The sequence below is a fragment of the Pinus tabuliformis genome, chromosome 3_2 (assembly GCF_031772625.1).
Source record: "Pinus tabuliformis cultivar Carrire ecotype Pingquan chromosome 3_2, CPIR1, whole genome shotgun sequence".
In the NCBI taxonomy this organism is placed as follows: Eukaryota; Viridiplantae; Streptophyta; class Pinopsida; order Pinales; family Pinaceae; genus Pinus; species Pinus tabuliformis.
Genome location: NC_142302.1, coordinates 361,762,655 through 361,778,119, shown reverse-complemented (window position 1 = coordinate 361,778,119; position 15,465 = coordinate 361,762,655).

The following is a 15,465-nucleotide window of genomic DNA, read 5'->3' as shown; positions in this document are numbered from 1 at the left end:
GCTAGACTCACAACTCGTAATACTACAACTCAATGGTATATATTTCGTCCGAAACCCAGCTATTTATCGCATGTTCCTAAGGGTTAAGATTTTGGAAAGACAATTTGATCTTATTCAATACCAACATATTTCCAGAAACTTAAACACATTAACCGACTCATTAGCAAACTATGTGTTAGATAGACATTTGCAACATTTATAAAAAGAAACACATCATCAATGTTTTACATGTGGATCATATAGCTCAACCAAAATAAAACCTCGAAAATCAAAAATATATATAGCTGTTTATGGTTTACATATAATGTTCTGTAACCAAGACAAGATCGGTCACATGACCCAAAAACTCAAAATGCTAGGGGGCACCCTATTCTAATGATGCTCGTGATAGAAAGTCACAGCCTATGCGATCATGCGTAAGAGACGAGTCCATTGTATAAGCACACCAGTAGTATGCCGCTGTAACTGCAAAGGTAGCTCGTCAGTCCTCACATCTGGTATACCGAGAGTGAGGCCCTCAATCTGCTCCTGTAAATCTGAGAGAGTCTCGGCCACATCGAGGTCGCGAAGAATAGCTCTTCCGTCGGCCTCTCCTGCTGGGGCAACAGCTGGTACTCTCAGGCGAACTACTGGATGAACAGGACCAACATCTGCATGTACACATGAGTTTGATTAAAGTATTGATAGAATAAAGCACAAGGACATTATAAACAAAAATAGTAAACAGAAATATGGTCAGAGATTTTACCAATAGCACCCCACTGCTCGCCATCCGGCAGTACTAGATCTGGATCACCCCGGAAGTCCATGCCTACATATGGATACTCAGCATAAACCATCTCTTGACGATCAAACCACCTGAAGAAGGTATCAGAAAATGAAATCTGAGACTGGCCAGCATGCCTAGACATATGGTCAACCCATCTCTGCATACGTGGTTCAGTAGGAGAAGGTAAATCGAGTGCAATGTACTGCGGCTGCATCAGTGGTATCTTCTCCAAGGCAAAGGCGGTCAAAATAGAATCGAACCCAAAGTTCTTCAACCTCCCGTTCTTTATCTTGGTCAACTGTTCTTTCATCACAAGAAGTACTGCGTCGCACCAGTTGAACACCTTCGGTTGGAGGCATTCCAAGGCATGCTGCATATAGGATCTGTTGGCTACATGAAGAGACGCACTACCGGCCATCCTACCAAAAGTAAACAGGATAGTCCTAAGGGACCTATCAGTGACATCACGGATGATGATCTTGCCATCTTTACTCGGCTGAGATCCTTCCCTGCAATACCGGTGGACATAATCTCTCACAGAATCGCCTCCTTGGGCCGAACCTGACAAAGAGATGGGGGCACCCCGCCTCGACAAGCCAGTCAAGAAATAGATGTCTACTGCAGTCAAGGGGATAGATTTGCCCCTAATCTGGAAAACTTGATTGATAGGATCCCAAGCATCGAGCAAATACTGCAGTAGGTTGATCTGCTGTCTCATGCTAGAAATGCGGAAGAACTTCAGCAAGCCACAATTCCGCAGCGCGTTCACTGTAACTGGATCATGTAGGGCAATCATGTCCTCCTCTTCATGCTCACGTTCTCGCCATGTAAGGGTCATCTTGCTCCCAAATCTCTGAAAAAACAAACAAGAGAGGAGTTAGATCCTGATTTTGGTGAGAAACAGGCAAAAATTCCATCAAAAATTGTGCAACAAATTCCCTTTCTGCGCCCAACGCACCTACAGCAGTGTTCTAGGTGCATTGAATGTCAAACTGCCTTCATACAAGCCAGCATTCAACGCAGGTTTCGATACACTAGGAGTGCGTTGATGGAAGAACGAACCTCTTAAACCCCAAGGGCTCAGAAAAGCAGGGAATCAGGGTCGAAAAACAAAATAGAAACCATGAAATGAAAGAGCTCAGGTTTAGCTCCTACCTGGTCCAGACGGCGCCGAGAATCGTCCACAGGATCTCCCGAAATCAACTGATGAAAATCGAGGGGGAAAAGCACCTCCAAAGCTCCAACAAACCAAGTTCAAATGAAATGGTAAAATGAGAGGTAAAAACACTTTTTAATTACTTTTACGTAGTTCAAAGTAAAATATTAGCGTTTTAATCTCATTTTCAAGCAAATATTGTTCATTTCTGACTAGTTTGATGAAGCAGTTGAAAATACAGTACTATCTTTGGAAGGACAAAGCTATTTATGGTAAAAAATCAAAACAAGACCATCTAATCGAGCAGTTTTAGCACATAGTTCAAGCTCGTTAAAAAATAAACATAAGACATGAGCAAATGTTTCCACCCGCGTTTAAGCTCGTTAAAAAATGAACTATTCCCCGGTAAATAACCACCGTGAATGTAACATTTCAGCCATTAAAGCCTTGGTCGTGTTTGCACCGTCACCTCCACTTTTCCATTGGCCGATCATTCACCTCCATTTGATTGTTTACCCATTTTGAGGAACAGCTGCGAAGAGTGATTTCACTAGCCATCCTTGTGACACTACCGTGATTGGAAAATTCCAAACCTTACCTGGAATCAGCTGCTACCCATTTTATCACTCGTTCCTCAAAAGACGAGTCTTCTTTAAGCTCTTTTCAACTGACTCGTAAAATATGAAAAGATTGTCAAGTTTTGGCCTTCCAGCTCGTTAAAGCGATGGGAAGTGTTATCCCTCCTCTAGATTTTAATCTTTTTGGACCTGAGGGATTATTACACAAAAAGATCGAGCGCTTGCTTTGTTCGGCTCGTTAAAACTATCGAAAATTCATCCCTTCTGTATTGTTTTATACTTTTTCGGACTTAAGGGATTAGATGACAAAAAATGAATTTTGGAGTTACCTTTACGTACCTTTTTAGACTCTCTAAAAATGAAAAGGACCGAGTTATCTTTGTCGTTAAACTCGTTAAAAAGATTAATAGCGACAAACTTGTCTTTAGACGAGAACGAGTTTCACTATCGCTAGGCTCGTTAAAACATAGCGATGGGTTTGCCCGAAGGGAAAATTATAGAACAAGCATATGTTATCCTCCTCAAGCTTGACAAAAATAAAGAGGTACTGGTCAGCAATGACTGGGGAAAAATTGGGAAGAAAACTCAAAGAATCTTTATTGGTAGCAAGTCGCTCTTGAACATGACACTTTCACTCCGTGCCTGAGTCGGGTTGGGTTGTTTCATTCACCGGTCACATCACCATGGTCACGCCATACCATCCACATTTGAGGTAAATGCTACCAATCCATCACATAAGTGTCGCCGACATGTTCAAGAGAAGTCATCCAGAGAAGTCACCTGTGTCCCATCCACTACCATACATTATACTTCATTCTTTCATGACCGCCATCCTGAACCGTATATCATCAGATTGTTTTCACCTCCATCAAAATCATTTGCTCCATTCCATGTCATTGATGTGGGATTCATTAAGGCCCTCCTTTGACGGATCGCTTCTTGTCGACATCAGCTCATTATCCAAGAAGTTGATCTAGGAACACCCCATTCAGTACTTTGAAGCTTGCATGCCTCAATGGCAAGTTTCTCACTTCCGGCGACAGGTATACATCAATGACCTTCAACCGAAAGATTTTGCGTGGTGTTCGACGCCAAATCCTTTATTCAAACCACGTGAATTGTACTGCAGTACCTTGAGGGTCATCATCATTATCGGTGATTCCTCTCGCGCTTGTTAACAGTTTACATCATTGACTAGTAATCAAGCGATGTCTTTCCATGTTCGACTTCAAAACATTTCTCACATGGATCGACTTGTACTTCGAGTGAAGATCGGACGAGATTGAAGACCCCGGATCTAGTTTCATCCATCTGGGCTGCGATATATATTCAGGAAAAATAAAGACATTGAAATGTACAGCATTGCATCACAGATAATCATCCTACCAAAAGGATGATGGCTCTATCAGAATCATCAGTCTACCATCAAACGATTGTCTGTCCTATGTACATGAAAATGAATTTATAAAGCTGAGCATGGGAATGCCCGCCTCAGCTAGATCATGAAAAATAGTATGAAAATAATGTATTGTATTGTATCTTATTACAGGTCTCCTCCCAGCGTTGAAAGAACTTCGGATCCTCCTAATAAAGCATTTCACCCGATAAACGGCCTCATACTTTAGGGGGCAACTGTTATAGACATTTTTGTGCCTTACAGCTATAAGCATGAAATGTCCATAAACCGAGGGATCCTAAGTCCCTAAAAGTGTTGTTCTGACCCCTAAAGGAACAAGGTCAACAAATTACAGCTTCTCCCAGAAGTTCTCCACCAGAAACTGCTCAGAATCAGTCAAATCAGGATCATTTCAGCTACTCCACTAGCTAGCTGCGTTGCATAGCACCCAAATACACTAGCTAGGTGCGTTGCAACGCACCTAAATGCACTACCAGGGTGCATTGAGCGGGAAATGACAAATGGCAGTGTCATTCCGCGAGGTGGACAGACAATGGAAGCTTCCAGAATCTTCCCCAATGACACTTGCCTCACTGAGTTCGACCAAGGATGAGTAAGAGGCTCTCAGTCTCCAAGTGGAAGCAAGAACTGACAGAGAGAAGACACTAGTCAAATCATAAGCTGACTCATCTTCCTTGCATACATCTATATATGGATCCCTCATCCCAGAGATCCAGAGGCTGGAATTTTGTACATTGCAGAGAATTGTTGTTGGTTTTGAGATAGATATCAGAGTATTGGGTGATTTATGCTTTGTTGGAGGTGAAGAGGGGATTCTTTGCTGGGAGGTTGATGCTGGATCAGGAATCATCGGTTGTAACTCCTCCTGGATCTTCTTGTTATATCAATAAAACTATTTGAGTTTCTCCTACATGCTTGTGTATCATTGATGTTTGTTACATTTGTATGTTTAGCTTAAATCTGATCCTAAGCTATTTATGAATATAAATCCATGTCTTTGTGTAGTTTTCTTCTTCTGTGATCTTACAGGAACTTGGTGAAGCTGGGCAAGTAAGGGAGCAGGTAGCTGGAAGCTGTCAAAGAGGAGAGATATTGGATCAAAGGACTAGCGCAAGACACAGGTTGGTTCATCCTATTCCTCTTCGTTTATAGTTCATAAAGAAGAATACGAAAGTAGTTTTCTCTGTTTGTTTCTAAGGTCACTGTCACACCTTAGTGGGATAGGGTCGTTCTGAATAGACACTTTTCCCGTTAACAAGGGTGGGAAAATTCAAACTTCAAAGAAAATAAGTATCAATATTTCAAAAGGTGGATACCCTTGGTACAAAGTTTAGAAGGGATTAGTATGTGGAGTGAAAGTGTGTGCAAGTGAACTTGTGAGCATACAAGAGTGTGAGGCAATGTGGATATGTGGTGATCCTTTACAACTCCCCTAATTATGTTATGTTATGATTGTTCCTTGTAAGAAAATAAATCATGTGTGGATGATGGGCCACTTACTTCTTTCCTAATTACACTATGTGAGCATATAGGGAGATGGAAAAATGAGTGCTTTGAGAAAGCTTTCAGATGCAAACCCAGGATCATCACAAGGATGCAAGGGAAGTAGGGGCTACTCCCTTTCTTACTAACACTCGTTCCTAGTCCCAATAAAGTATTTGAAAAATTTGAAAAGATTTAGCCAAAAAGATGTGTGGATAATGGGCCACTTACTCTTCTCCTAATTAATCTATGTGTGATGATTGGTTTAAGCAAAACAAGATAGAAAAGATGCATGGATTAGGGCCAGTTGATTTCCCCTAGTTAAGCAATGTGAGTTGTAATTTTTCTAAGTAAAAATAATCAATTACCTTACTAATAATGGTTAGCAAAGTAACTAAGCAACCTATCTAAACTATGAAAAAACACAGGAGTGCAGGAAGTTCATTAGGTGCTACCAAAACACTCAGGAAAGAAAAAATTACAATGATTTTTTGGTGTTATGTAAACCACATGGGTTTTTCTATGAACGAACACATGATTTTCCCATCAGTCTGTGGGAAAAGTCATGCAATTGGATCAAAATGTTGAATTTAGGTTTTTTCTAGGTCAGGAATAGGTCTGAGTGGGACTTGAAAAATTCTAGAGAGGTAATGGATGATAAAAATAGTGAAAATCTAGAGAGAGAGGTCCTACAACACAACCAATTAAATCAAATAAAGGCACTAAGTGGAGTCGCCATTTTGTATTTTGTGTTTTGTTTATCAAGGGTCCCAAAACATCTTTTCTTGTAGTTTGGTTGTCGCTTACAAAGAGCATACAAAAATTTGGATGATGTTAGTGCTTGAATAAGAACCAACAAAGCATGAGTGGGATCAGAACAATGCATGAACAAGATTAAACAAAAGTAGAACAAACATAAAGCAATGCTTAAATGAAACATAAACACATCAACAAAAGATATAGGAACAAAATTCCCTTTATTGATTGCTTGTAGAAGAGCTATAAATCAGATATAAAAATAGTTGAAGAGGAATTCTTGAGAAATTGTGCTCAAGATATCTCAATAAGGGCCTCCATTCTTGAATATCCTATGCAATCTCAGTCTCTCTCAAATAAGCTAAGATAACTCTCAATGATGATGGAACTCTCTCAACAATGAAATGCAAGATTGCCTTGGAACAATTTTGTCAGCATAACATTGCATAAATTTCTTCTCTTCAATGAAATGTAGGATTTCTTGGGAGAAATTTTTCCAGCATAATATTTAATATTTCATTCCTCTTGGTCTTCCAATGGCTTACTTATATAGAATTTTTAAGTCCTCTTTCCCTCCCTTAGCTCATTAATGAGAAAATGACTCTAGAGAAGGACAAGAGGATCCCTTGGGGAGTCGAATATCTCCATATTGACTCGAAATTGGGGTTCCTTGGGTGGTATATGTCAGGGAATCCTAATTGAAATTATGTGAAATGGTCCCAAGCTATGGACTCAGATTTTGGTTGACCTCTGTGATTATCAAAGAAAAATTCATGTGATTGTTAATTTCTACCTTTGGAGAGCTCGCACAGATTGATTTTTTAAACTGAACCTTTGAAAACGCTTGATTTTTTTGGTTTCATGATGTCTTCAGCTAGAAGTGCTTCACATTTACGTGTTGTTGCCTGACTCTGGGTATCATCTAGCTTGTACAAATGTGTGTATGATTTTTCCATGTTAACAACACGATCATACTCTATTATCATAACCTTTGATAACACCATGACCATTGGAATATTCGCTCCATACTCGATACCATATGAACTTTTCAGCTTTGAGTGCTAGAATGTTAATCGCCCATGACCAAGTCATGTGACCTCAGTCCTAACATACTGATATAGTAATATTCCAACTGCAAATGTCTTGGTTCCAATATCTTAGCTCTGAGTGCTAAATTTTTAAGCACTCATGGTTGTGTTGTCACCTCAATCCTAACATATTGTTCCTATATATAAGCACAATTTCTCGGTACACAAAACTTCAATTGACATACATTTTCACCCTTGACTACAACTAACAACATTTTTCTCGTCATACTAGACTCGTGCATATCGAAGTTCTACCTATTTGATCATATCGGTATCCCAATATGGGGTCCCACAAGGGTTTACCCCTTGGTTTTATTGTTTTAGCCCATGATCATCATTTTTGACATTTTGGATAAAACTGAATACATGGGAAAACTAGGCAAACATAGTCTTGGCACAAATCCTGAGACCTATGGGCAAACCACATCAGACCATCATGGACCAATTATTTCTGCCACGTGGTCCTTTTACCATGTCATTTATGCCATGTCATATAGATATTGGTCTTGACATTTATAAACAAAAATGGACTTTGATGCTCGATGCTCTGATACCCTGGTATGGGACCCACAATTGCTATGTCACCTTCCAAGTCACTTGTCACTTCTCCTTCCATGCCATTTGTTGTGACCAATCAATTCCTACCACATGTTTGAGTGCTAACATGCACCTACCACATGTCACCTACCAATCATCCAGACATCCATCCAAATCATTGAAACATGAGTGCCACGTGGTGCTACATCATAATGCTTCCATGTCATATGGGATCGGGTGCACACCCCTACTTTAATCACCACACTTGTGTGAGTAAAATGTAGTTCTAGGCCATTGGATCAAGTTGTTCTCAACTATTGGATCCATCGTATGAACAACTACAATATAAACTCATTTCATGTTGTGATCCTGATACAGATCTAGATAGTTAATCTTCATGCATGATACAAATCTAGGTCATTGATCTTATCAAGGTTAACTGATGTAGAAACACAAAATTTTGATTTGTGAAACACCAATTTTTATTTAATTCTTGTGCAAGTGTGCCATGAAAATGCTTCCAACACCCTACTTGGCCTTCTGTTGATCGAATCACCCTATTCGGCCTTCAACTACACGAACTTCAACATTCCGTATGGTCACACTATTAAAGCACCAAATTTCATTTACCCAACAACCTACTCAACCATTTATTTCTTGATCATCTCATTTGACATCAATGACAACACTACAATCAACATCAATGACAACATATGTGAAGGAAAATTCACCACTGCATAAATGTGCATGTATGGGGGTATAATGAATCTATAGGTGTTATCCCCCACCTTCTCCATTATCTCAAATGGACCATGTCATGGAGCCTTGATTTTCTTACTAGGACCCTGTAGCCTCTCCTTATTCAACTGTAACCATACTATGTCTCTTTCCTTGAATGACTTCTCCATTTTGTATTAACCATGCATGGCCTTGTATTTTTCCAATAACTTTTGAAGTGTCTCTTGTAACTATAGATGTATTTTCTTGAACTTCTCTACAAATGTTTCTACCCTTAATGAATCCCCTACAAGATCCTCCCTCACATCACCTTGTTTCCCATATGCAATATTTAAAGGTGAAGCTGGAAAATATTCAAAACAAGTTTCAAATGGGGACTTGCCTATAGAAATTTGGACTATTTTGTTATAATAGTGTTGTATGCATACTATATTTTCATCCTAGTTTTGTAGATGCTTCTGATTTTATCTTGTTGACCACTTATGTTTACCCATCTATTTTTGGATTGAATATTGTAGACCAATTCAACCTTGTGTCCAAATTCTCCCACAATGTAGGGAAAAATGCACTGAGAAATATTGTGTCCCTCTTTGAAATAATGCTCCTTCACATCCCAAAGTGCACCTAAACCTATCCAAAAAAAAGTTCACTACTTCTTTCCCATTGATGGTATTTTTATAGGGAATTAGAACACACATCTTGTTGAACCTGTCAACCACCATGAATGGGTACTCTTGTCCCTTCTTGGTTATTGGTGAAACTCCCACAAAGTCCATGCAAATGATTTCCCAAGGACAAGTGGGTATAGAAAGGGATGATATAGACCATGTTTCCTATTACTAGGTTTGTTAGTACAACAGAACATGCATCCTCTTATGTACCTAGCTACATCTTCTTACATCCTAGGCTAGTGTGAATACCTCTACATGTTGGCCACTATCTTCCCTACACCAAAATGTACATCAATCTTGGAGATGTGAGCTTCTCTTATCAGCTTCAACCACTTACCTTTAGGAACACATAACTTATTTAATCCATAGAGTAACCCATTCTAAAGATGGTAGTCAAATGTGTTGTCACCATCATGCACATGACTCTAGCTCTGCAACTGTTAAAATGATTCCTTGAAGTCCATAGCCTGTGTGTATGCCTCTTTAAATTCATTATGGTTGCAAGGCTACATGTGCATAAGATTTCCCAAGGATGTGATCTTTGATGTGGGTGGGCTTGAAAGCATGTCAACCAACTTGTATGTGATACTCGTCTTGTAATTGATCACTTAATGAAACAGATGTAGAAACCCCATCCACTTGTAATTCCTAGTATGTTTTAGCTTACTCTAAGCCTATAGGTATTATAGTGGATAGTGATATGTGTTGATTATTGTATCATTTCTTGTCAGATAGTGTTTCCACTTCTTCACAACTTGTACCAGGGCATAGATTTTGTTGTCATAGGTAGGGTAGTTGAGAACTACCTCATGAAATGATTTGGAATGGTAGCATATAGGCCTTTCCCCTATTAAGACCATTCACATAACATACCCACTCGCATTTGTCTCCACTTCAAAGGGTTGTTACAAGTTTGGTAATTCTAGAATTGGTGTTTGATTAATTTTCTTCTTTAGCTCCTCAAAGGCCCTCTATCGACCCTTTCTCCATTGGGAACTCTTGTCAATCATTGTTATGGTGTCGAGTGGTGCTACTACTACTAAAATGAGGCAATGAATTTCCTCGGGTGTTGTGTTTCTCCAAAAAGACTCGTAAACTTAGAAACATTAGTAGGCATTGGCCACTTCATGAAGGCCTCCATCTTGGCAAGATCTATATTTAGCTCTCCTCCACCTATCACATACCCCAAACACACCAAAGCTTGTTTTCCAAACTCACACTTCTTGAGATTTTCCTGCAGTTGGTGCTTCTTTAATGTCTCTAACACTTGCATCAAATGCAAGAAATTCTCCTATAAGGTATTATTGTATTCTAATATATCATCCAAATAGAAAATAAAAATGAATCTATAAAATGGCATAACATATCATTAATTAACCTCATAAACATAGATGGTGCAATGTAGGGAAAATGACATGACTAAACTCCCATACAAACCTTACCTTGTTTTTAAGGCAGTCTTCCCAATATCTCCTTCCGTGACACGAACCTAGTAATATCATGACTTTAAGTCTAGCTTGTTGGAGTATTTGGCTTGCTACAACTTATCCAACAAATCATTTATCCCCTAAGCAAGGGGTTACCTATTCTTGACCATGATAATGCCTTGTAATCAATATAAATCCACCAAGACCCATCCTTTTTTTCCATAATGATGATGGGTGACCCACACGATGAGGTAATTGGTTGAATGAATCCTTGTTCTAGTTGTTTTTGCAATTGTTTCTTCAGCTCACTTGCTTGTATAATAGACTTCCTATACAACTCGATGTTTGTCAATGGGGAATTTTGGCAATAGCTATATCTCATGCTCCACTTCCCTCTTGAGAAGTAACTCTTTAGGATCCTAGAACACACCACTATATGCTTGTAGAAGATATTCCAGTTGGTATTTATGTTCCTTAGTACACCCCTTTGGGGATGAATTTGCTCTCACTGACTCTTCTACGAAATTATTTTCTCTTAAAAATAGTAAAACATACTTCTTTCTAGAACTAATTAACTTCTTGGCTTGGTTAGCACTTACTAGTAAAATACTAGACCCTCCCTTGTGTGAGTTTATGGTGAAGGGTTTATATTCTTGATGAGGTGGTATTGGTTGTCTCTCCACATGAAGATTGCATCCATGTTGTACATATAGGGACTTTCAAACACCACATACATCAAGGGGAACTAAATCTAGTTCTACTTGATCAATAAAATCAACACTGATAGCAAGTATAATTTTTCAATTTTTAGTCACCTTTATTTCCACATTCTTATTTACCCTTCCCAATGGATCTAGGCTTGGATGATCACAAACTTCCAATTCTAATTTTTTCGCTAACTCTACTGTAAAAATATTTTCATGTGACCCTGAGTCAAATAGATCATCAATCATTATCTTCTTGATGTGTATCTTTATATGGAAGAGGTTGTTCTTCTTATTCTCTTATTGTTACTAAAGGCTACTCAGGTTCACCCCCTTTTTCACTAATGTACATACAATATTCTCATCCACATCTAAGTTGCTTTCCATCTGATTACTCGAATATGTGACCATAATATTTTTCTTCTTAATACATTTCTTTTTGTTATTTAAGTTGAGCTTTGGATGCAACTTCCAACACTTGTCCTCAATATGGTCGTCATTATGACAATGGTTGTAGTTCTTTTTGGGATCTTTGCATTGGTGTGCTATGGTTGTTGTAATTTTGTCCTTTCCCCTTCTCTACTTCTTATTCCCATTCATGGAAGCTTCTTGTTCCTCTTTCATCTTTGACCCACTTGATTTCCCTTTCTTTTGGCCTATGTTATCGAGGTACCATGCTTGTACACAAGCCTCGTCCAACAATGTGGGATTGAACAACATCACTTGCTTACATAGATGGTTGTGTATACCCCCCAAATACTTGAGTACAATTGGGTTCTTAGGGGAGATACCTAGCATTATGTCCATATTTCTAATTATGTTGCATACTCTTGTACACTCTTCCCCTGCCTTTACCTGAAGTAATGCCAGTAGATCCATTGGTCCTCTTGATGAGGCTCATCAATAGGTATATTATATTGGTCACAATGCCATTCTCCAACTTATTAAATTATCTTTTTCTCACATTTATCTACAAAATTTGTTATATTATGCTTAGTGTGAGGAATAAAGATGTGTTGCTATGTCATGCGACCTAATGTGTGTTAAATAAACAGATTGGAGCACTTTTGATATGATTTGAGTGCAGGAACTCAGAGTAGACAAGAAAGAGAGATTCTAGGGGATGGTCCACCTCTTTAATTCCTCAAATCATTTGAAGATCCCCTAGTCTATCTCATTAATTCAGTGTCATTGGCAGCCAAGCAGGTCGAGTTCATTGGTAGTCGAGCCAGTGAAAGTCAAGGAAGAGTTGGATTCACCTATTCTCGAGTTAGGGAGGAAAATATGCCTATTTTCTAGGGAGTTGTTGGTAGCTCCATTTTTGTATAAATAAACCAGCTAAGAGACTCATGAGGATTCGAAGTTTTATTGTAGCCAAGAGGCCATTAATCTGAAGAAAATTTGATTGTTATTGTTATGATGTATTTTCCACTTTTTGAATGTCAATGAGAAGTTTTGTTTTGATCTAGCATTGATTTGACTCAGAGGGCTGAAGCTCTTGGGTTAGGGCCCAACCCTAGTAGTAGAAGTTCCTCTCTTGTATCTATATTCTTAGGCTAGAATGTTGATTAGTCATTGCAGTTTATTCATGTTTCTTTTAGCTTTAAAAATTGATTAAGTTGTTGTTTCATTCATGCTTCCATTATCTTAGAGGATAAATTAGTTGTTGCAGTGAAATAGATTAAAATACATCAAAAATATTGTGACAGTGACCCCTATCTCATCTCCCTCATGGGATCATGATTAGAGGACCCCACTCTCATAGCCCAAAAACAGAGTTTGATTTCTTGCCAATTGCATAAATCAAGTTGTAGCATTAGTTAGATAGTTGTTTATGATTTCTTAGAAAGAGTTACACTTGTTATTTTGCATCTCCTGATTGTTGTAGCTTAGAAGATATTTCAGTTCATCAATCAAGTTCTTAGCAGCAGTCAGATTATTTTTTGCAAATTCAATTCATATTTTCCATATTGACATAAAATAATTTATAAATGGAAAGTAATAAGTGTAGGTGTTATGCCGGGATTGTTGATCTGCATGCAAGGATCCTTTCCACCAACTCCATCCAGGTCCTCTCCCCATTTTTTTGATGCATGCCAACCCATGTTCTAAACCTCTATTTTCAAGTCACCGTGAGCAAGCCATCTTCGCCAAATATTGTCCCCGGCTATCATACACCCTTCCAACACTTCATATCACCATTATTACTCTCCAAAACCTCTCATCCATGCTTCCTGTAGCATTTTAGGATATCCTATAGTAGTATAGGACATCCTGTAGCTCACCTGTAGCAGCCTGTTTTGACTTGCAATGATAGCCTAGCCTAGTTTAGGAGTAGTTCCACCCCTCAGCGTGGACTCCATGACCAGGAGTGCCACCTATACTAATTCTTTCGCTCCTTTTTCCTTCCCGCAAGATCAACTAGCATTAGTTCTTTGATTTCTAAATTTAGCAATTAGAACTTTATTTACTCTGCAAGCATATAATAATATTTTATTTTCAAGCAACCTTGATAGCTAGATGATTGAGTGCAAGTTAGCATTAGCATAGTTTCCTTTCTGCAAAGTAGCATAAGATTGGTGCCATTTCATAACATTTACAAGTTGAAAGCTTTAATCTTATGAGTGTAAAAGCATTTACTTTCTCTACACTAGGACTAGACTTCACATTCTGCTTTCAGTAGTTAGATTCCTTTCAGTCCAGTAGAGGAATGGTCCGGAACCATAATGATCAAGTGACCCAGTTGAGGGTGGCATGAGTAGAATAATGCATCTACTATGTATACAACACTGTCACCTCTAAGTTTGTACGAAACCCTGGGTTGATAAATTAAATTTGGTAGATTTTGGAGTTGCAGTATTATTGCTGCAATACTAGGGCCTATCACTTTTTGGCAACGTTGTCGGGGAGGTGTCAAAGTATGCATTGTTTTCTTCCCTAGTTGATTCATTTCTTTTACTTTCTTCAACAACAAAAAAAATAAAAAATCATTAGGCATATTTCATTTGAAAAATAGAAAATTGCATTGCATTAGGATTCGTATTCAAAAAATTAAAAATACTTCTCCAACACCAACCCCCCCATTTGATCATGTGGTGCAGTAAGCGCCACATCACCATCCACTTCTGCAGGTAGAAGAAATGGATGGAGATGATGACAATGAAGAAGATCCTCTTGGATTTCCCATTCAAGATATCGATGTTAGTGTGCATATGAAGAACATCCCTCCATCTTTTTTTCCAAACTTCCATGGTATGAGGTCAAAGGATCGGAAACCTTTCTCTTTGAATTTGAAATTTTTTATAGATCTTATGGTTACTTATTAAACACTCAAAAATTGAGATTGTTTTGGAAACATTGAAGGATAGAGCTCTTAAATGGTTCATGAGTTTAGGGACTAATTCAATAAGATCATGGAATGATATGCAGAAGATATTTCTATAAAAATATAAAGACCATGATCTTAAAGAAGAAATATTTAGAATGAATCAAAAAGAAGATGAAATCATTGATGATCTAATAGAGAGGTTCATGTATAATGTTAAGAGTGGAAAATTATATCATTTAGGATATGACACACTAAAAAACATCTTACTTAAAACAATTAGGTATGAGTGGATTGATCTCCTTGACCTCATGAGTAGAGGTGATGTATACCAATTATCATTTGAAGAAATTTTTGAAACATGCAAACACATATCAAGAGGATCGGAAAGAGTAAGTAAATCGGCATCAAGATCAATTAGTCAATCTAAACTTGGGAATTTGTTTTATGAATTTAAAACAGAAATTCTTAGCAATCTAAGCAAACAAGTAGAAATGTTAAGAATACATAATGAGGAAAAAGAAGATGTTGATATTTTTGTTGTCCATGCAGAATCACATGATGTTAAATATTTCCCCTCATTACCAAGGTTGAAGGAATTTTACCAAGAAGACATTGGAGCAATTCAATTTCCAGTGCAGCTATGTTATGTAGCTCCAAAAGGACCATGGAAGCCTATTCAACCTGATGTGATGAAATTAATTCACAATTTTAAGCTTATGCACATCCATCTCAAATTAATTGGAACACACCCTTTCCTTAGCAACCTTGGCCATCTCAACCCCAAAACCAATCTTGGCAACAAGGTTGGCAAGGA